General features: G+C 43.9%; 1 protein-coding gene and 1 long non-coding RNA gene across 8 annotated transcripts in view; one reads left to right on the top strand and one right to left on the bottom strand.

Annotated features, from left to right (window-relative positions):
• The window catches only part of KATNAL1 (katanin catalytic subunit A1 like 1), a 43,246-nt gene extending 39,849 nt beyond the window's left edge, over positions 1–3,397 (bottom strand). Inside the window, exon 1 of one of the 2 annotated variants that reach the window (XM_027651473.1) lies at positions 3,312–3,397. The gene's annotated coding sequence lies outside the window, so the exon portion shown is untranslated. The remainder of the gene's footprint in view (positions 1–3,311) is intronic. The other variant, XM_027651481.1, reaches the window with a different exon arrangement.
• The window catches only part of LOC113951031, a 75,904-nt gene continuing 56,967 nt past the window's right edge, over positions 3,186–22,122 (top strand). For 5 of the 6 annotated variants that reach the window (XR_003529002.1, XR_003529003.1, XR_003529001.1 and 2 more), the window contains exons 1-2: positions 3,186–3,326; positions 18,840–19,122. This is a non-coding gene — a long non-coding RNA (uncharacterized LOC113951031). The remainder of the gene's footprint in view (positions 3,327–18,839; positions 19,123–22,122) is intronic. The other variant, XR_003528999.1, reaches the window with a different exon arrangement.

Here is a 22,122-nt window from a genome sequence, read left to right as displayed (position 1 = left end):
GAGAAGTGTGCTGTGCCAGTGCTATTTTCTTCCTTTTGCTGTGTGCATCAGCAGTGACACAAACGGCTACAACTGCAGCGGTGGCCCTGGGGGTTGCCATTGGAGTGTTCATGCCCTGGGCTTCTTCAAAGCAGCACACATGCCAGATAAAACACACACATACTACAGCCCAGGAAACCTAGCACCGAGGGATCTCTCAAGTCAGCTAACTGCTTTCTGCTGTTTTTTGGCTTCTTTGCACTGAAACTCTGTTTTGCAATAGCAGACGTGGAGTTAATGGGGAAATGTGTATGGAAGTGGGAAGAAGTATGCATGCAGGCCTCAAACTATTTTTGTGTGAAATCTTCTGAGAGCTAACTCAAAACAGAGAGTTACTTTAAATGCAAGTGAAAAAAAACCCCATCTTCAAATGAAGTAAAGAAATTCACCACAAGTTAAAAGTAAACATATAAGAAACCACTAAACAGTTGGTCATTGTTTTAATTAGAGATTAATTTAGAGATTTAAATTTGAGATTTAATTAGTTTGGTAAACCAAACAGAAAGTATCCTGGAGAATGAAATGGCCATTTGCAGAGCCTTTGTACTACAATTTTCTGAAGAACTAGAAAGAGAAGAATCAGAGATGGTCGTGCTATTCCTTAAACTGACTGCAAACCATACCCCTCTCCAGGCACCTCATGCACCAGTTTCAGGCACATCCATATGGTCACATCACCATTACTTGGGGTAATGAGGTGTTCATTGGCCAGGCTGGATAACATAAAGGGAAACAGCTAACACAAATGCTGTGGGGCACTCTGGGGAGCGTACTCCATACATACACAGTTGAGGCAGTGAGAGGCTTGCTAGCTTATGCTCTGTCTTAGCCCTGCTGGACCCAGGTTGGCTCCACACATCTCTCTCCTCTCCAACACAGCCTCCAGGCATTCTGGCATTAGTGCCACATCGAACCCAAGCTCATGTTCAGGTGGGAGCAGCCCTGAGGTGACGGATCTTTCCTCTGATAGAATGCAGGGCCTAGGTACCTGAAGGATTCCGTAGGGCCTGTCTGGAGCTCAACAAAGGGGAACTCTGCACAAGTCAGTGATCCCTCTGGTCCTTTGTGGAGCCACTTGCTTCTCTGCATATCGTGTGTAAGCACTTCTGGTAGAGCAAACATGCCACTAAAGACTCCTAAGATGGGTCTGTGCAGAGCCAGCTTGGGTTCAAAGTGTTTATCAGGTTGGGCTCTGTGCCAATACAGTTAAACTGTTCCTGCACCCTGGCCCTGGACACAGCACACCCATGTTCCCCCCATGCTGCAGCTCAGGAGCCCTGACAAACCATAGTCAGCTCCATAAAGACTCAGTTCTGCTGCTGCTACATTCCCACTGCAGCCAATCCACATTCCAGATAAACCTGCCACGAATAACTGCAAGTTTAATTGACTCACACATGTGTTTATAACCCTGACTCACGAGGTCAGAATTTCAGTCTGAATACTTTTCCACCTTTTGAACTCCTCTCTGAATTCCAAAGAATTGGGTCCTTAGGACTAAGAGTGCGTATTTCTTAATTAGAATCTTGCTTTTTAGAATTGTTCTAAAGAGTAGTATATATTATTTGAAATATACAGTAACAAGCATATTGTTCTTAGCGCTACAGAGCTGCTTTTAGTCTTCAGATTTCTCAGCTCATCCACAGAAGAATGAGCTTTTTTTTTTTTTACACTTATTTACACAGAAAACCAGATAAAGGCCTGGTGATGCTTCCTTGTCTTCCATTTAGTTCTCTTTCTTGAGATTGAGATCAGAGCTCAGGGCAGGATCTATTTCTCTCTATTACCTGCTCAAAAGCCCAAGTCTCCAAGAGCAAAGCATCCTGGAAGCATGCTGCAGCTGCGATGTTCACTTCTGCAGGCTGGCAAGTACCAGGAGCTGCAAGAAGCCTAAGCCTGCCTAGGATGCAGCTGACATAGGAGTGGGGGAAAGGGCAAAAAAAAGAAACCACTCAACAATCTGCAATTGCAATAAAACTCAAACGTCCCTTGGAAAGAAACCTAGCTTTGTGACATGTGAAACTGCAGTAGGAGTAGACATTCAATATTCACATACAAGGGAGTACTAATGCACTGATGCTTTTAAGATACAGATTTTCAGAAAGGAAAAATAACACCCTCTAACATACCAAACATAAACATGTATATTTTCAGTATGATATTGAGAGAATATCATATATATTAGTAAAACTGCAATTTTATTCCCCCTCATGGCTGTTGGAGAATACAAGATAAAGAATAACACTAGAACTGTCTTCAGAGAAAATGGAGAGAAGAAAGGGAAAAATGCCAGTACTGACATCATGACAGTAATGGGGAGGGGGAATAGAAATGTAGCAAAACTATTTTTAAAAAAGTAACACTGTGGCTAGACCAACTACTGCAACAAAACCAACAGAGCCTAAGAGTGGTTGTAGGACACATGAAACTGGAAACTATAAACTCAACTACTTGGAGAAACTTTGCAGGCCTCACTCTGACCATTGCCTCCTCTGCACCCATCACCCGGCCTCCAGTCTGCTCTGCCTTCTGCACATCCCTGCCCTCCCATCTGCTCTGTCACTCCTCCTCCGGCACATCTCTCCCATCCATCTATCCACCTACGTTCCCATGTGCCTCTTTCCTGGTATTCTTTCCGTCCTCAACCTCCAACAGAGTCCTCCACCGGCACTCACACGCCACCCAACCCATCCTGCCCCCGCCGCACCCCCGAACCGCACTCCCCCACCCGCGTTTCTCGCGCATCCCCGCACCCCGCCTCGCGCCTCCCCTCCGCAGCCGCAGAGCCCCCGCGCAACCCTCGCCTCCCTCCCGAGAGCCCCGCAACGCCCCGCGCCCACCCCCTGCAGCCGGCCTTGCCGCGCCGCCCCTCCCTCCAGCCCCTCCCGCCCCGGCGGCGGCACAGGGGCTTTGCCCTCGCTGTTCGGACTGATGAGCACCCTCAGCGCCCTCGTTCAGAGCGAGCCTCCCCCTCCCCACAGGAGTCTCCTCCGAAGCACCCATCTGCCCCCCTCCGCCGAGGCCGCTGGGGGCTGTAGTTCTCCCCCGCGGCCTTTCCCGGCAGCCCCCAGCGCCCGGCGGGGGGCGCGGACTACACTTCCCGGCACGCTCCGCGGGCGCGGGGGGGACCCCCTCCCCACCCCTCCGCCAACCTCTACCGCTGGTTCCCCCCCATCCCCGCCGCCTCCCTCAGCGCGGCGGGGTTCGAGCTGCCGCCCGCTGCAGGCAGCGCCGCCGTGAGGGGCTGCCCCGCCACCGGGCCCTGCCGTTACCTGGGAGAGCCGGGGGTGCGTGTCCGCGGGCGGGAGCGGCGCGGGGAGGGGGCGCAGCGCTGCTGCTCTGTCAGCCCAGGGCGGGGGGGCCGAGGCGCGGGGGGCGGGCGGGGAAGGGAAGGGGGTGCGCGCGCGCGCGCGGCGACGGGCGGTTGCCATGGCGGCGGCGGGCGCGGGGAGGGAGGGAGGGGACGGCACCGCCACCGCGGCTCCGGCCTCGGGAGCGCGCCCGCCGCATCCGGCCGGCGGAGGTGGCTGCGGGCGCCGCCGCCCAGCCCGCGTTTGGCAGCCCCCGAGAGGGCTCCGTGCCGAGCATCCCGGGCGGAGGCGGGCGGAGAGCGTCCCGATTGCTGCGCGAGGGGCGCAGTGCCCGTCCGGGGAGCGGAGGAGCGAGTGCCAGAGCTAAGCGCCCAGGCTCGCTGCTGAGCGCCGGCCCTGCGCTGCCCTGCGCCCGTGCTCGAGTCGGAGTGGCTGAACACACAGGATCACAGGATGGGTCAGGTTGGAAGTGACCACAGCGAGGCATCTGGTCCAGCCTCCCTGCTCAAGCAGGGTCATCCTAGAGCGCATGGCACAGGACTGTGTCCAGACGGTTCTTGAATATCTCCAGTGAGGGAGACTCCACAGCCTCTCTGTTCCAGTGCGCGGTCCCCTGCACAGTAAAGAAGTTCTTCCTCATGTTTAGGTGAAATTTCCTGTGCATCAGTTTCTGCCCGTTGCCTCGTGTCCTACTGGTTAGCACCGCCGAGAAGAGCTCTGACTTCACATTCAGAGCTCATTCCCACTCTGAATGCAGACCTCGTCTGCCTCCACCTCGGCTGAGGGAGCAGCTGGGAAAGGCAGAATGTGCATTTGTCTTGCATGGACACACAGAAGGGCACTGAACACTATCTTTGCTGTAGTGGTTTAATTGCTTTTATAGTACAGTAAAGGAACAGATTTGGGGATTTGCCCTATTCCTGGACCAAAGGGGTACCTGATGATTACAGGCAGCCTCACAGCATGGGACCATCCAATTTGTGTTGTCTGCTGAGAGTCAATGTACCTGGTGTTTCTGAAGTGTGCAGCTCACAGTTAATATGAGCAGCCTGGTCTCCTGCAAGGGGAGCCGTGCAGTTATAAACCTTTCTAAGGATGTAATTTCACAGTTAATGCAAGCCAGCTTATGTCTGTATTGCCACCAAAAAGGGCAGTCCTGCATTCCTCTCTGATCATGACCGTGCCTTCCTGTTTGTTATTTACACTACAACAACACTGATGTTGCCATCTGGCAAGGCAAGCCTGGGATCCGATCTGGTGGAAAGGCAGTTATGCCCCTCCAAAAAATTACCCAAATTCATCTGGATGAAGTTCATTCATTAGCTGAGCCTGTAGAACTACTGCAGAGGAAGGCAGAGTAGATGTGGAGGCAGGAACAGCCAACTGAGATCCCAGCGGATCCGAGCTGTGTTTCTATGTGCAGCTGCACCACTGCAGCAAGTCCTTGCTGCTGGAACTGCTGTGTGACAGCTCTGAGGGCGTCCCAGTGATGATGACCTTGTGAACACTCCCTATAGTAGTACGTGATTTCTCCAGAAAATCTCTGTTGTAGTTACTTTAAGGTAGCAGCATGAGGTCGTATCTCACAATAAGGTTCTCAGAAATGTTAACTGACAGAAGTGAAAGAGCAGGGGTTGAAACTAAAAGCTCAGTATGCCTCTTAAACAATACCGCATGTATGAATGTGTCACTCGTGTATCTACAGATCTTGCTTCCCTCAAAATCATGTGGAGATTCTTATGTCTTTGTGACTATTTTAGAACTGGGGCCAAAATCGTGATGAATTCATAACAGCTGCAACTCTGGCTTCCCCCTTTTCCAGATTTTTTCAAACTTGCCTGCCCATGACATCAATTCCTGCTGGTTTTTCACATACCCAAAAGCACAGATACTGTGCAGACCTTGCAGAGTTCAGTGTTTCTTAGGGAGAGCAGATGATAAGCAGCCTGTTCCCAACACTGCCATAATATCCCTTCCCACTAGACTATGTACCTCTTATCATATAAGGCAACACATTAACTGCTTTGTGTGAGGATTGTATCCCCCAGCTAGGAAATCGTGACACAGAGAAGACTGGTTATTTGGTCATAATCTCTATTTGTTTGGTTGGTGATTTTTTTCCCCCATCCCTTTTTTTAGTAATGCTTGAGTCAAGCAGGGATGCTTCCTCATGGCAGAGGATACCCATACTACTGCTGACCTCCCTTTGAAAAGCAGTTACTCAACACCAGAGCAATACCAGTGTCAGCCTAGTTGGATCCCTCAGAGGGAAATTTTGGAATGCATGGGTCTACACAGTTTGCCAAGATATGCTAAGTAACTGAGTCGGGAGGAAGAGAACTGTATCTCCAGGTTCCTAGCCGTACACATTAGGATAATTCAAGTTGGAGGGGACCTCAGGAGGTCATCTAGTCCAGCCAGACTATTAGAAGTTCATAAACCTGTTAATAAGGCAGATGCATGACAGCTGTGAGCATGAAAATTTCATAGCCTTTCCTGCTGCCGTGGTTAGACTCCATCAAATCTGGCTGGAGTGATGCAGAAAACTGCTGCCCTGACCATCTACTCCACCTCCTTACTGAAGGTTCCTGCCTCCACAATAGTCCCTGGATTGGAAAACACTAATGTTCCTAATCCATTTTATTAAAAAATATGGTATTAAAGTCATGTTTGGGAGCAGTTTAAGTGAATTTGCTGGACCTTGTATTGAAGCAGCTGGGACTAGTGCATGCGTTTCATTGCACTGACTCTGCTGTGAGGCAGTAATCTCAGGCAAAGAGAAGGTAAGAAATTGCTGGGAGGGGTGTGACACCTTAAGCACTGAAGCTTGTTCTACTATGAGTATATTCTCATGGCTTACAGCTTTTTATTTTTTGATAGAGGCTTTAAGCCTAGCAGCTCTGGATAAGATGTGAGGTTGGTGGGTGTCAGCAACTGTGGTTAGGCAGGATCCAGCCATGGTGGTGTAGGAGAGCATTACTCACAGCCAAACCCCAGGAATTTATCATGCCCCTTTCCAGCAATCTGTGAATCTGCCAGCAGAGCTGATTTTGTGCCCTCTCGCTCTGATTTATTCTAGTCAGTTCAATCAGGAGCTGATATAAATTAATGTAACTCTTTTGCCATGAACATTAGGTTTGGTTCACAAGTGTCTCTTCAGCTAGAGTAATTGCAGACACTGTCAGAGAAGTTTAAAGCTATCCACTCTTAGGGTCTGTGTCAGATTAACAAAACTGGTTTCTGAATTGATTTGGTTATCATTACATAAATTCCAGCAACTTGAGGGCTGGCACAGGCTTTTAGCACAAAGTAGCAGAGAGCTTCGTTTGTAACCTCCTCCCACACACAAAGTTCTGCAGGAGAAGGTTGAAAACATGTGAGAAGTCTATGAATTATGAACTGCCCTTTGCTTTTGTCTTGCAATTATATTTAACCAGACTACAGGAATTATTGTGCCTTCATAATAATCTTTAATGCTCACATGCAAACCTAACTCTTTACCAAAGGTCTTACAGGTGTGTGGAGAAATACTGTAATAATGGAAAGTGAAAAACAATAGGGAAGCAATAGGGAAAAGAAGATGCATGTTACATATTCACAGGCATTAACTTTCCAAGGGAAGTTATGCACAAGTCAGTAGAGGCATCAGTAGACTGTTAATTTTCATACACACAAAGTAATTGTTCTTCTGCATAGATATTGTTATGTTATGTTTATGTATTTATCGGTGTGACATATCCACCGATTTCTCTCCTAGGAAAGAACCTCAAAGTCTGAACCTTGAGAAATTGTGATGGAGTGGCAACATAGAAACATTTAGTCAACATCTTTCCCCTAAGGCACATCTCAAAATGATGTGAATTGTTAATAGAGAACAGTTTAAGGAAAAGCAGTTGATTCTCAAATGGGTTTTCATTTAAGTTGGAAAGTGAGAGTAGGAATGGGCAAGGGTGTTTTTATTTATCTGGTCAATGTAGACATCTGTCTTCTAGGTCTCTGCCTCTGAGTTAGCTTTCTTCTTAAGTGAGAGAGGGAGAGAGTGATACTTTGAGGATGCAATTCCTGTTTTAACCAACATGGTCTGTGCCCTGAATGTGTTTAGTTTTTTTTCAGAGCTTATAGCTGACCTAGCTGATCAGCATAAATATAAATGTTTGCACTGTAGATGCCTAAAGGTAGGTGAGAGGAGTCCTACCCAATATGTTTGTTGTATTGTTAAACCATAGCAAGGGAAAGCTGTCAGGCAGCTTCCAGTTGGTTAATTAAAATGACAAAGAACAAGCTAGTGTCACATTAATGGAAAACACAGGCAGAAGAGAAGACGGATTTTTGAAATGGGTTGGAGCAAGCCCACAGTACATTGAAAAAACCCCACCTGTTCTGTTTTGAGTCTGCAGACAGAAATTAGAAGAATTAACAGGAACTAGGATATCGTGTTACTTTTCTGTGTATACTCAACATGCAGAAGCATTTTGCATATGTTGGAGTATTACAGTTCGGAGAAGAAATAAGAAAGTAGCTTACAGTAGTCCAAACAAAGAGAGAGGAAGACTTGGACAGAAATGTCAGAGAAAGTAGAGTCAGGCCTAGGGAACTGTGTGTCAGCAACTGTTAAGTAAAAACCTGGACACGGAAAGAAAGTTTATTCACAGCATCTCAGTCCTGTGGCAGAGCACTAGACAGTATCAAGTGGCAAAGTTCCCTTAATCTGTCTGCTGGGGTTGACAACTGAGAGAAAATCTCTAGTGATGCGCTTTTGTTTGGCAGTATAACTCTTTCAGGGTACAGTGTGAATTTTAAGCTGTTTTTCTAAAGATGTGACACTTCTGGAGTTGCACGCTGTCTGTCCCATTGCAATCATTTTGAACTTCACTGGCCAGTTTCTACTGCATTTGCAAAAGGATGGTGGTCTAACTGAGTTCCTTCTAGTTTTGTGGTAAGTAGCACAGTAGAAAAAATGGACACAGCTGGTGCCTCTGCTGAGCACAAGGCAAGCTGCCCAGTCTGCTTGTGTGAAATGACTGACAGCTCCCCTTTTAGGGCTACCTGCAATACCTACTTCTGTGCACAGTTGCAATAACATGTATGATCCATAGACAGCTTTATTGAAGGGATGAGAGCTAAGTGGAAATGGACACAAAGCCATAGGATTCTGGGCTTTGATAGTTTGAACCAGTTACATCAGATGAGCTTGTTAACTCAGGCATGGCCATTAATTTTAAGTCATGCTGGTATATATTATTCTCCTGTAGGTGTTTTTTTGACTTAACAGTGGCAGTTTCAAATAAGGGAGCTGTTGGACAGCTTTTTGCACACACTGTTTAGATGTCCAAACCACTAGAATAAACAAAGCACTGTCTAATACATATTAATGGCTTCCCCAGGATTTTTGATTTCTTAGGCATGTTAGTTCCAGCTCTGCAGTGTGAGATACTAGAAATTAAATTTGTATTAACAATCCACTCCTGCAAACATATTCATCCAGGACAGAAAAAAGACACATTTAAAGAGCATTCCATAATGTATTGGCAGTCCTTCTAAGACTATCTGAAATAGCCCTTTGAATAGTGCTGTGATCAATGGCAGTGAAGGTGGTTACATTGGAGAAAGATGTGTTCTGGTGTGTGCCTAAGTATTGGGATTTTACAGGACAAGAGGTAAGCCATGCATCCGCATTGAAAGAACAACTTCACAGCCTCTGCCATTTATCAATAACTTATTAAATCCCTATCACTGAATATGTAAAAATTCTGAATAGGTAGGAGCAATGTAATATATGGCAAGATGTAATTACAGATCAAAGTTCCTAATTGAAAACTTAAAAATGTTTGAGGAGAGCAAGAAAGTTAAATATATGCTGGTGATCATTGTGAAGAATCTCTTTTCCCTTTCTGGTCCCCTAATGTGATTACTACAGGGAACAAGCAGTGGTTTCCATGTGAACAACTTAATCTGGTTTGTATTTTGAGAGTAAAATTGGGAATCTTTTTTTAACTTCAAAATTTGGACTGTAGTTGAACAATGTGCATTTTGTTAGTGTTGTTCATTTATCTGATAAATGAGAAACATGATTGTGTCAGTAGAGGATCAGTGGCACAAAGAACAGTATCATAAAAAAAACAGACATTGGTATCACAGCTTCAGTTAAACATGTTTTAAACTATTATAACATCCCATTCACATTCTCAGGGGGAATATTCACTGCCTACATTTAAACATATAACTTAGATGCCTAAATTAGGAGGCTTGTCTCCTTAGATGCCTTGCATAGTTGAAGGAATGAGAGAGGCTCCTCCAGAGAGCAGTTCAGACTGTTAATTAGGCTTCTACTCTGAATTATCATCTAGAGGAGGCTCTTCAACTTTGAATGCCATTCTGTGCTATTTCTGTGCATCTTTTCGTTGGCAACTAAACTGACTTAACTGGTTTTCACCCCTCAGCACTCATTCTTGCCTTCTACTTTACGTATCGCTCTGTCGCTTGCGTGAGTACAGCTGTTGATGTGGTGGCCCTGCCAACTAGGTTGGTGAAATCATCTGGGTTAAAAGGAACCCTGCAAAAGAAGGTGTAACTTTTAACCTAGGTCATGTTTCTGATTTTGTTTACTGCATGACCTTGTATACAAGTCAGGCATGTCTGAGGAAGAGATGAGCTTCAGCAAGGCACAGAAATGCGTTGTTGAATTCAAGAGATCTATTTGCCAAATGTGCCACCAAGAAAATTATATGTTTAGCTTTAGAATGTAAGTTAAGGAGACTGAGTCTTGTATCTAAGCATCATTCTGTTCAAACACATGATTTTTATACCATTAGAGTTTCACAAATGTCATAGAAGTTTATTATGATTTGCACCATTGTGAGATATAGTCTAGTCATGTATCTCTGTTATCCATGTAAAAAATGGCCATAATTTAAGCAAAATTATTTATGGCATTTACAAATGTACCATGAAAAGGTATGCTAAACTTTATAAATAAGTCTAGGAGCATGGTGTTGCCACTAATATAGAGCAGCTGCAGTAAAATTTGAGTAGTTTAAGAAGTTGCCCACCCGTCAGCCAAGGGCTGCTAATGTTTCAACAGACATGCTAGGTGCAACGTAGCTAGCTTTAATGGTTTACAGTGCAGGCACCTGCTCATAAGCTGGTTGCCTTAAATTCAATTCAAAATCAAATGGAAATGCCTTCTGGATGCTTCATATGACTTGTAAGAGATACTCATATTAGATATAAAATACCTACATGACCAGCTGAATCGCACCTCCAGGCTGCGCAGCTGCTCCTTATACATAGAACACTGCTGGTTACAACAAGTGACGTTCAATTGCCTTGTGTGCTAACCTCTGAAACCATCCAGGCTCAGCGGTTAATATGTCACTAAAGCTTCATTTTCTGATTATTAAACATCATTCCAGTTCAGAGAGACTTGATGCCATTGGTGACCACCACCAGGACACTTTTCCAGTCCCTGGCAGTTAAGGTATTTCATGTAGCTACAGAATTAACTATCCTGTTATAAAACAGTATTCTTTTATAACAAGCATATATTAGGAATTTTAGCCACAAACCCAATAAGGTGAGAGAACTATTAGTAGTTTTTAATAGTTACTAAGTTTTGCATGGCATCTTGTGCTGCTTTTTAAAGTTCAGTAGCGTCAGGTAGGCATCTTAATAACCTGTGAAGAGATTGTTTAATTATGTTTATCTGTGACCTTCCATAGCTTGACCTGTCTAATTGCTTCTTTTAGCTGAATTACTCACCTCTTTCTAGTCCTTCTCCATGAAAGTGAGAATGAAAACATTCCTAAAGAATCAAGTAATGAAGAAGATAAAATCCACAAGGAAGCACAGCTGAAGCTAAACTAAATATGCTAAGCTGGAGTTAAATCTGCTGTTGTCTTCCTGCGTGCATTCCCTCATTCAAATAATTTTTCATATCGCCTTAAAAGAAGAAAAAGGAGAGGGGAAGTATTGCATTTAATTTTCACATTCAATGCATTTTTAAATGTAATGAAGTTAGAAATTAGTCTGTTGAGGTTTAACCCCAATAGGCAGCTCAGACTCGCACAGCTACTCACTCCTTGTCCAGTGGGTTGGGAGAACCAGAAGAATAAAAGTGAGAAAACTCGTGGCTGAGATAAAGACAGTTTAATAGGTAATGCAAAATCCACACAAGCAAGCAAAGAAAATTAAGGAATTAATTGACAACTTCCCACAGGCGGGCAGGTGTTCAGCCATCTCCCAGGAATGCCAGGTTCCATCACACTTAATGATTACTTGGGAAAATAAATATCATCCCTCTGAACATTGCCCATTCCTCCTTCTTCCCCCAGCTTTATATGCTGAGCATGATACCACATGGTATGGGATAACCCATTTTGGTCAATTAGTGTCAGCTGTCACAGCTGTGTCCCCTCCCAACTCCACATGCACCCCCAGTGCACTCGTGGGCAGGGTGGTGTGAGAGGCAGAAGAGAATTTGATGCTGTGTAAGCCCTGCTTGGCAGTAACAAAAACATCCCTGTGTTACTGCTATTTCCAGCACAAATCCAAAACACTGCCCCATACCTACTACTTTGAAGAAAATTAACTTTATGCCAGCCAAAATCCGTACAGAGCCTTAACTCTTCACATTCTTTTACAGTGGAGAAATACATGTATGTTGAGGGTACTTGTGCATAAGAATATATAAGATTGAGGTTTCCATAATTACAGGTTAGAAGAACAAAGGTTATTAAAAAAGCTGTTCCAAGAGCACAGGAGAATAATATTCTACAGATTTCTCAGGATGGGAAAGGTGATCCTGTGCTGTTTCTCCTTGTCCCTTTTACCATTTTTATTCTGGCTTTCTGTTTTGCTGATATACCAAAAAATTCCCCTCCTACTGAGACAGTCTTTGGGACCTTTCTACCTGATGAAAGCAGTCTCCAGCACCACTATTCAGTGCAGTTCTGGCTGGTATGGGCAGACAGCCTGCGACGTTATTTGCAAGTGTGTATCCACGCTCAAGAGTGTGTATCCACAGAAGAGAGGGAGCAGTTTTCCATCCCAAGGCTCAGTGATGCATGCTGACTCACATCCAGGATGCTTAGGGCTACTACAGATTGCTCTGTCCACGCCACAGAGCCCTGTACCCTGGATCTCACATTTATGTACCTTGTGGTGTCCTTCTGTACTCTGAAGAGTGTGGAGCCTGCGGGAATAGTGTTGAAAGACAATATGGGTCTGAGGGAGCTAAATATAATGTTCTTGACCTTGCTGTTTGAGGGGAATCCCAAGAGTGAACTATTCAAGATCCATGCCTTATCTTGAATGCATAGGATGTACCTGGACAGATCCTCAAAGACAGAGCTAACAATTAAGCAGAGGGGACAGCTAGGTGCTCAGACTTCCTCCCATGACTTCAGTGTGGGAAATAGTGTAGAAATAAAGTGCCTAGTTCTAGTCCTATGGGGGGATGAGCACAATATGAACACATAGATTCATACAGGTTAGCTGAGCACGTGTTATTGTATACAGACTATGAAAGCAGAAGTGGTTGATATACATCAGAAGCACCTTATTCTTTCATACACACTGCTGAAATAAAGCCACTTACATTCCTAGCTAGTATCTCTACCTGCAACTCAGCAGAGCTTTGGCTGCATCTTAGATCTAAAAATAGAATTTTCCTTCCTGAGATCTTTTACTTCAATGATATTCTTAGTAGCAATGCAATGCAAAAGTGGAATAGATTATATTAATTGTTGTCTCAGAGCTTTCTATCCACTGCATAGGAAACATTCATTGCATTCTCCACCACACCATATGGCATCTAAATATAATGTGATAAAATTACTAATACAGGGCAGTAAATAACATTATGATTATGTGTTATGGGTGCCACCTCTTACGTGCAGAACAAGTAATTATAGTTGGAATGAGTAATGAAGATTTGAGTGTTATATCTAGAAATATATAAGAAAGGACAAAATTTGTCATTAAGGGTGGTAATTGTCTCATCTGACTTTGTGGATTCAGCAAGTCAATGTCCATACCAAGCCAGTCATCTGTGACTGCATCTGTGATCAGCAGAGAGAGGAATAGGGACTTAAGAAGATGAATGGCCCCTCATCTCTCAAACAAACATTTTCAGAGGAATGCATCTCAAAATCTCACACAAACAGAAAATCTTCAGCAACATCTTCCAGGCAGGAAAAAGAGAACACATCCAGAAAGACCTGGTCACACATTGTAACCTTTCTCAGATGAATCTCCAAGTTTACTCTCTGCCTCAGTGAACAATCATCAGTAGTGAAACTTTTTATTACATTTATTTAAGCCATTTTTCACATGTTCCAGTGATAAAGTTTTAGCATTTCTCTAGGCAGTCTCTATCAATGCTTACTTTTCCTTAATCCTGGACAGTTATTGAGTGGTTTAATGTAAATCTGCTTTGCTGCAACTTACCCTAATTTCTTCTTGTTCTAATAGACACAAATTTACTTCATCCTTCTTTGCAAGTACTTTTCACATATTTAAAGATTCCTCTGCTCCCAGTTTTCTCTGTTCGTGACATCATTTATGTCTTGACACTGAACTAAAGTACTAGTAAAGTGGTACTAGTAGGATTTATGTAGTTAAACCTTCCCTCACCTACCCCTTCATGGCCCACAGTAACCTCAGTGGTCCACTGACTCCATGATGGCAATGATATATCTTGCTGCACTCACAGCTGTGATACCATAATGGTGTTGATCTGTCACCCCTGTCTAATTTCAAGTGAGCATTCCCAGCTCATTTAGTCTTTCCTGGAGAGGGTTAAGTTTGATTGTTTCTGTCACTCTTTTATGGACACTAACTGGTTCACAGCTTTCCAATGCATGATGTCCACACTCAATTGTAATAGTCTGGGGGCTCATTAGCTGATGTTTACAAGTGTAATGTAGTTTTTTACTCATATCTGCCTTTTTTTTTCTTTACTTGCCAATTTCATTGCCGTTCTATGCTTTCTAATTTCTTCACGGTGATAACTTCATAATTTCCACAAAGCATTAAACAGAAATCCAGCCATTTTTTTTGAGTGTACTGAAATATGTTTAAGGATCTTGTGGTTATGCTTAACACAGAACACTTCACAGAACTATATATTATACCACAAAATTGTTCTTAACATGCTAATTTAAAACATATTTTCTTTAGATTAGTTCATAAAGAGAGAGGAAAGAAGATATTTAGCTCCAGACAGCACTTGCAGTAGAAATCAGTTATTTCTGTACAGTATCTTTCCTTTGAAATATCACTAAATGATTTCCAGAGAGAGGAAGAATGTAATTTAATGATCACTTGCACAGCTCAAAAACCTTTCATCAGAGCATCTCAAAGCATTTCAGACAAGCCTGAAAGCTTGTCTGTTTTTCCCCAACTATTTCAGTTGGCCTAATAAAAGATACTGTGTCTTCCTACACACCTTGTATTGTTTAGCACTCAAAGCATTATCATACTTGTTTTACAGATAACTGAGGGGCACAAAGAATCCATGTAGTTTTATTTCTGCAGTGAATCTGAGATGAACTCTGTGGGGTCCCGTTTTCACTGTGTCTCCTGGACTTGCAGAATACATGTTCTCAGATTACAAGCAGACATGGAGCGAAATCTTCATCTCACTGACATCAGTGGCAAAATTCCCATTGATCTGAATAAGGCTGAAATTGTGTCCTAGCTTTTCTAGTTGCTGCCTGCCAAAATTGACTTCAGACCTCTGCATCCTTCCTGTCTTCTGCATCACCATTAGTAATGAAGGTTCTGCGGTCCACACCATGTCTGCCATTTCGCTCTCAGTAAATGATCAAGGCAAATATAAATGAGGAATGAGAGACCCCAGCAACAGGAGGAGGTCTGCACAGTGAGTGTGTGGTGTGTGGTTAGCAATCTCCTTGCAGTTACTGCAGATAGATGCATCTGCCTGCATCCACTCTGTGCTGACAAAAGGAGCCATACATGAAGAGCCATTTGGATCGTCTGTCCTTGCTCATGAGTGTCCCAGGTTGCAAGTGTGCAGCCAGAGACACCACCACAAAGACTATGTCAAGTCTCTGCTATTATGTCTGACCTTTTTAATTAAAGGACAATCTAACCATTTTGAGACAATCTAGCAGTCTCTTCCAGCTTCATTTTTGCTTAGTTAATACTGTGGATTTGGGCACACAGCACCAGATGCACCCAAAGAAATTAGAGTCTTAAAAGAATGATCAATAATTCTTTTTACTATAATGTCCGTGGAGTATGCACTTTCATCAGAAGCCATATTGTACCACAGAAATATAAGCAGTTTAAAATATAGATTACAGAAAAGGAACACAAAGGGAGAAAATGCCATGTATGGATGTCTGCTTGTGCTGTTGAGGATAGCTGAATATGGTGCTGATGAGAGAAAGAGTATGTGTTCATTCTCACTCCCAGTATTGTCCATTTGTCCCTTGCTGCACGGGTCTTCTCAAGCTTGATGGGGGTGCAGCCATCCAGTTTTAGTATATTCTCGCTTATTTTCTAGCAAAATACTTACTAAGTCCTCTCACTGTTGTGCTAGACTGAGAACAGAAAGCTCTTGCACATCTGGCATTTGTTATCTTCAGCTGCTTTTCCTCTTTCATAGGTATTTCAGGCTATGGATAAGCTAGAAGAAAGTTGCTGTGTTTTTCATACCACCAGTTTCAATTTGAAGGTAAAGAACACCAAACAGACAAGGCCTGAGAGTAACTTCTAGGCTCACAGAAATATTCTCATGTCTTTTTGGCTAAATTAAATGTTGGTCTTTCTATGTACATCTTGTATTACAAACCACTCGCAAATCTGTATATCTGATCATTCTCTCATTGTGTTGGAAAACAATATGAGGGAGTTTCTTTCTATACTAGATCTTTGTGGGTAACTTGCTAGTAAACTAATTTTACATGACTCAGATTTAAATAATAAAAAGGCTTAACTTCAGTCTGAGAAGAGTTTATTGTCTACAACTGTAGCCTAGAGACAAACTCCAGCACCTTTGGGACTCAGCTGAGGCAGCAATTAGGCAGCATTTTATTGTGATGCAGTGAGTGCGCAAAAGATGAAGCTGGACTACTCTCAAGAGCTTAGAAACAAAATTGGCTTCCTGGAGAGAGAACATAAGAAATCTGGCAACGTAAAAATATTTAAAGAGCTTAGGGCTCCCAGGGGAGAATTTCAAGCTATTGAAGTGGAAAAGACTGAGCATTTGCTAAGATTGAAAAAAAAAAAGGAGAGGGGGGGGTTACATGAAAAACGACAAAGTGGGTTTTTTTACTGTAGCATGTTTCAAAGGGGAAAATATAATAAACCTGAAATCAATCAGTAGCACAGACTTCAATGCAGTGTTCCAAATCAAACAGCCCTGTCTTGAAAACAGGAGTCAAAAGAGAATTTTTTTTTCATTTCAGAATTGTAAGGGATTGAGGCCAAGAAACCATTAAATGAGGTGAAAGGTCTGGGCTAGAGGGCATCTTGAGCAAGTCTAATGAAGTCATGGTTGCTTCAGCAGCCACGTTCCCAAAGGGTTTTGCTGTGTCTGTCACTGTCTCTCTGTTCCTCTGCATCTGGCTCCCTGGCCTCTGCAGTTACGTGCCAGAGAGTGCCCCACCAGGCACCCTACGAAGCTCCCTTCTAGCAGCCCCATAATATGTAACATCCCTGTGTCAAAACTAAGTTGCACAAAATGTGATTGATCTCGCCCATCATTTGGTGTGTGTCGTACAGGCATTTACCTGTGAGCTACTCGTGCTTGACGCCGTATATTGTCAGCAGGGAGAAGCAGGAGCTCATGAGACACAATTTAGCTCAACTGAGCGTAAATTTCTATCATATGCCAAAAGTGTCTATTTCTCTCTGACTTAAAATGGCATCCTAGAGTGACTAACTCCCAAACGGACACCTACCATTTAAGCATCTACATTTGTTCAATGAACTCTACCCACATAACTGGCATTGCCTGAGTGCACACTACGTATCAGAGGTTTCTCTGCTGTGTTCAGGCCCTGCCTTCACACAACGGGTATCTAGGACTAAGACGAATTGGCTGGAACAGTTTAACTCACGTCCCAACAGTAATAAGAGGGCTAGAGGGTGCAGAGTGTTTACCTTATTGTAAGGTAAACACTTCTTGCCACCGTTCCTCTGCATTATGCTGACAGCCCTGTCTACATCACTGCTCCAGCCAGGTTTTAGTGCTGAGGAGCAGCTATTGGTAAGGAGGGAGGGGATGGATGGGGGACACTGCAAAATGGAAATGAAGGAGGCTGGTGGAGGGAAGGAAACAACATGAGGAAGGGCCAGGATGCTTTATATGCAAAGTAATAGCCCAGTCTGTCTCTCGGGCATCCCCAGGGCAGTGCAGGCTGCAGTCCTGAGCTCTGCATGTGTAAGGCAGTTGAGGGATAGATCACCCACGATCTCCACCTGGGTCCTGGCTCAAGAGCACCTGGGGCTGAACTGCAGGTAGAGGGAGCATGCTGCATGTTAGGGCCATGAAATAAACCCTGCCACACACATCCTAACTGCATCTGGTATTACTGCCCTACCTCAGCCATCTACTGACGTGATTTCATATGTCAGAGGCATATCCATCAAATGACAAAGGAAACCCCAAGAGATCTCTGAAGGATTCCTGCCCCAAGGGTAGAGCCAAGTGACTTATCAGAAAGGAAAGTCTTGCTCTGCTCTTCTGTACCTGAGAAAACTTCATCTGTACAAACTTTTGATGTCTCTGTTGACTGACTAAACTAGTAGGCATAACTAGTCACTGATTTTTAAATAGTCCCCTGAGGATTACCCATTCTGTGCTGAAGGTAATCAATTCCTTCTCATAGTCCCGAGGCGTTCCTTTCATGTATTTAATGTCATAAGCTTTCCATGTGGTTGTTGTGTTGCTAGTTTGGAAGTTTTATGATCTGTGGCTGCAATTTGCAGAACAGATAAGGTTTGTAGTTCTTATCACTGATGCATCAGTCTAAAGGCCTGGTGTGAATGAGCTGCCCAGTGTAGAAGGCTTTGTTGAGCCCTACACACAGCACTGTACATATTGTAAAGCCATCCTGCTTACACTCCTCTTGATTGTTGGTAAATTTCCCAGAATTCATCTCTTTTGTTTGTCAGAAATAAGGATTACAATAAACATCAGGGAAAAGGACAGTATTATCTTCTTTGAAATGCACCACTGTAGCAGCAAATTTCTGGATACACCATTCATAGACCAGAAAGCAAAGCGCTGGCTTCTGTGCAAATATAACAGCAAACACAGCGTTCCCTGGAGAGGCTGAGCTGTAATGTGCAGAGACAATATGGGGCAGTTCTGGATAAGCAGAGGACATGCGTATCTCAGTGTGCTGCAGACAGCTGTGGCTCTGGTATTGCATGGTGCAAGGCCAGATACATATTTAAGGCATTTCTTGCTTCATCATTGTCTGCTAGGAACATAATACACTTTTCCTATATGTCCAGAAGACCTAGAGAGGGGGAATCGGACCCTGTGCTCAGGACCTGGGTGGAAGTGCTCCATGATCACTGCTGTGTCAGTGATAAGTATCAATGCACACTGCATGGCACCCCATGATGCTGAAGAGGAGACAGTGCTGAGGACCTGCCCAAATACACCTATCCCAGACCTGACCTGCTTTGTGCTGGAGATCCTGTCACTTTGCTGAAGTGATGCAGAGGACAAAAAACGTGATGGAGGTCAAGTTCAGCAATACGTGGCAGTGCACAGCCTGGACTATGAAGGGAGGTGAGTATACCTTAAACAAGTTTTGTTGCTGACAGCGGCAATCTGCAGCCTCAGACTCAGGACCTTACAGTAGGAATTCAGAGCCTGTACCCTTCTACAGTACACCCTTTGTTACTGGATGAGCATTCACAGACAAAGCACATTTTGCAGCAAGACTTGAAAGAAGCAGGTATAATCCATTGTCATATTGCTAGGTGACAAAAAAATAAATGCTTTTATGCCTACCAAGATGTGACTAGCTCATCAGTTATGTAATCCACTTGTTCATGCTCAAAAGACCTTACACAGATTCTAGGCCCTTGGAAGCCCTAAAGGTCTGGACTGCATTGGACTAACACGATGCATACCTAATAGAAAGGTTGGAGAATCATCTATGAACTCTTCTTGTGGCCATAATTTGCTGTTCTTAGATTAACTCAAATCTGCAATGTGCAGTGATTTAAAAACAAGCAGACTCTTTTGAAAGGCTTTTTTTAACTTCATGGTTGCATATTTAATAAACAGTTCACCCAAAACACAGCTTATTTTATAGTAGAGTTGTGGTAGGGGATCAGATGTGTAAAGTGTCAGATCAGAACAGATTAGTTTAGGACACACATCACACTTTAGAAACACCCGTAGCACTTTGTACTCTTGTTGAGATGTGCTGTATCATCTCAGAGTGTTCTACAAACAAGTAGTTGTGCCTCTGCCATAAGAGGTGTCAGTATTACTCCCATTAGGGATAGGAAAAGGGAAAACAAAAGGGACACAGATTTGTCTCTTGTCAGTGGCCAAGCTGGGATTGGATTCACTTGTCCTGATTTTTTGCTCTAAGCACCAGCATTGTTTCTCAGGTGTTATCTTACTGATGAACAGTGAGGCAGGAAGCAGAGTAAAGCCTTATGAGGCAAATGTTCATCTCAAAGTAGATTAATACTAATGGATCTTGAGTAGCTGCTTGGAAATTACTACAGGGTGACACCTCGATAATATCAGGAAGATCAACATCATTTTGGTGAGGAAAGAGGTCCTCAGGGCAAAACTCACACAAACTAAAACCAGACTACAGGTGAAGGACTAACTTCTGATTACAGTTTCTGTTTATTTGTTCTTTGTGGTATAACTGAGTTTGATAAAAGGCATTACTTTCCTTGGTTTGCAGTTATTTTATTTTGTACTTGGAAATCCCAGCTCAAGGAACCTGTTATTCGCTAGGTGCTCTGAACACACAGTTTATGGCCCAGGGCCCTGTGACCTTCCTGAGCAGCAGGGGAAATAAAGCTAGGCAAGAAGATGGCAGAGGCAAGGAGACTTGCCTCAAGATGCAGAAATGAGATGGCACTGCATGAAACACAGCCAGGGCTCTGAATCCTCACATGCCATCTGTGTCACTGTAGACACTGACTCACTTTTAGAATTACAGGTTCTAGGATGTGGAGTAGAAGGATAAGAAACCAAATAAGATCCCTTCCCAGGCAGAGAAGAGCCCAGATGAAGTCCTTTGAGTGCTGTTCTGGTGGGGAATGCTTTTTTAGCTTCTGTCATGTGCATGAGCAACTTCCTTGGAACGACCCTCTTTGCCGGTCTTCTCATCCTCTGCCACCCTCACTCCTGGGCAGAGGCCGATGCTGTCTGGACGTGCACTGTGGCAATGAGCTTCTCTCTTGGATGGAGGACTGCATGCTGCCTTTGGAGAAAGAGAGGGCCATGATTATTGCCCCCGGGAGAACTGGAATAGCTATTTACCCACAGCAAGAAAATGTTATTTTGGGGGCAAAAGGGAGCTGTAATGTTTTCCTGTTACAGTAGTTGGCAGCATTTCTCTATAGCCCAAACTGTTGTTTCTTAATGGGATCTTTACTCATAGCTGTAAGTTTACTAGAGGGAGAAACATATATGAACAATTCTGAAATTCAAACACAATATACTGACAGACAGGTTTAAACCTTGGTAGCCTATTGGGACCAAGTGAAGAAATAGCAGTGGGACCCAGGACCAGGAGACTGAGCTGAGGGGATACTGGTGTTGCAGAGAAGTGTTGCATGTACAGTGATTTTCAAAGCATAGGCTATTTGGAATATATACAGTAAGAACTCACAGCTTTTTATGGGTTCCTTCAGATATTTTGACTTACTAAATTTTAGTGATGGCATGGGGAAATGGTTAGCTAAGACAGCTGCACTTGGAGGCTGAGGTAGCTGAGTGAGCTCATCTAAGAAATCGAGGTTCATTTCATAGAAATACATAAGAAAGTTAGGTAGCAACTCAGCTCTCCTTCAGAACTGATTATAAGCCATCCCAATGACCCTGGTTTTCCTCTCCCATTATCGTCTTAAACCTCCTTTGCTTCAGGGGAGGGTTAGTGGAGAGGCTGCTGAGGCTTAACCCTGGCAGAACTTGTCTTACCACGTAGCTTCATTTTACAGGGACCACACACTGACTCACAAGGGAAAAACGAGCTCTTGCTTCAGGGAATGCCAGGGGGCCTCTTGTTCAGGTGGTTGCCAGTGTTTGCCTGATTTCCCTAGTCAGTTGTGAGCACTAAATCCTTTTCTGCACATCTTGCCACGCACCTGCAGCACTGGCACTTCATGAGATGCTCTCCCCCAAGCCAGGCACCTACCAAATACACTTTGCCATCAGGAACAGCCATCAGCCATAAACAACAAAGGAAGACACTTGGTTTTGGACATAATTTTGTTCCTTGGAGAGAGCGTTGCTAATGTTGTGGGACTGGTGGCTGAGACAGCCAGGGTATAAGCTGCTGTTGTAACTATAGCCATGGTGTAGCAGGTGTTAAATCTGGTGTTTGTGTTGCACTGAATACATTTGTGGGTTGGGTGCATGGCTGGATGGTAAAACAGTAAACACCTCAGGCCTAAATACCACAGGAAAACCCCTCACTTACATGTGTATCAGATGTGTTTTCCTCATGGCACCATTCTTTAACAGATGGTTTTGAAACCCCTTTCCTCTGTGTTCAAAGGAGCAGAGGAATGTTTGCATCCCATCCTAAGG

The sequence above is a fragment of the Corapipo altera genome, unplaced genomic scaffold (assembly GCF_003945725.1).
Source record: "Corapipo altera isolate COAL_440 unplaced genomic scaffold, ASM394572v1 0, whole genome shotgun sequence".
NCBI lineage: Eukaryota > Metazoa > Chordata > Aves > Passeriformes > Pipridae > Corapipo > Corapipo altera.
Note: the sequence above shows the minus strand (reverse complement) of the source record. Positions and strands in the feature narration are given on the sequence as shown.